This window comes from Teleopsis dalmanni, chromosome 1, assembly GCF_002237135.1.
Source record: "Teleopsis dalmanni isolate 2A chromosome 1, ASM223713v2, whole genome shotgun sequence".
NCBI classification, from domain to species: domain Eukaryota; kingdom Metazoa; phylum Arthropoda; class Insecta; order Diptera; family Diopsidae; genus Teleopsis; species Teleopsis dalmanni.
Window position 1 is genome coordinate 54,821,356 of NC_051846.1, and position 428 is coordinate 54,821,783.

Here is a 428-nt window from a genome sequence, read left to right on the forward strand (position 1 = left end):
AAAACAATAAATTCACAAAATTTCTTTAAGTTCTAAAATTTAATATTGGCAAATTTAATTCATAAAGCTCTAAATCAAATAAATAATAAAAATTATATCTTTATTTAACTGGTACTATTTATATAAGAAGTTTTTTATGTACGAGTATGCAAAAACATATTTCAGTTGACAATAAAAATATCGTCAACATTTTTATTTAACTTGAAAGATATTTATGTCTGCTAAGTAATTTATTCATTCAAGTAAAATAATAGACAAAAAGTAATTTTCTGCACGATAAATTCTATTGCAAATATTTTGGAATAATTTCGACGCTTAAGTTTTTTCTTATACACATATATATATTTTTTTTTATTAAAAATAATTACGAAAATTATATGACAATGCGTGTTTAACGAGAAAATACCGCCGGCAAAGGTGAATTGTTT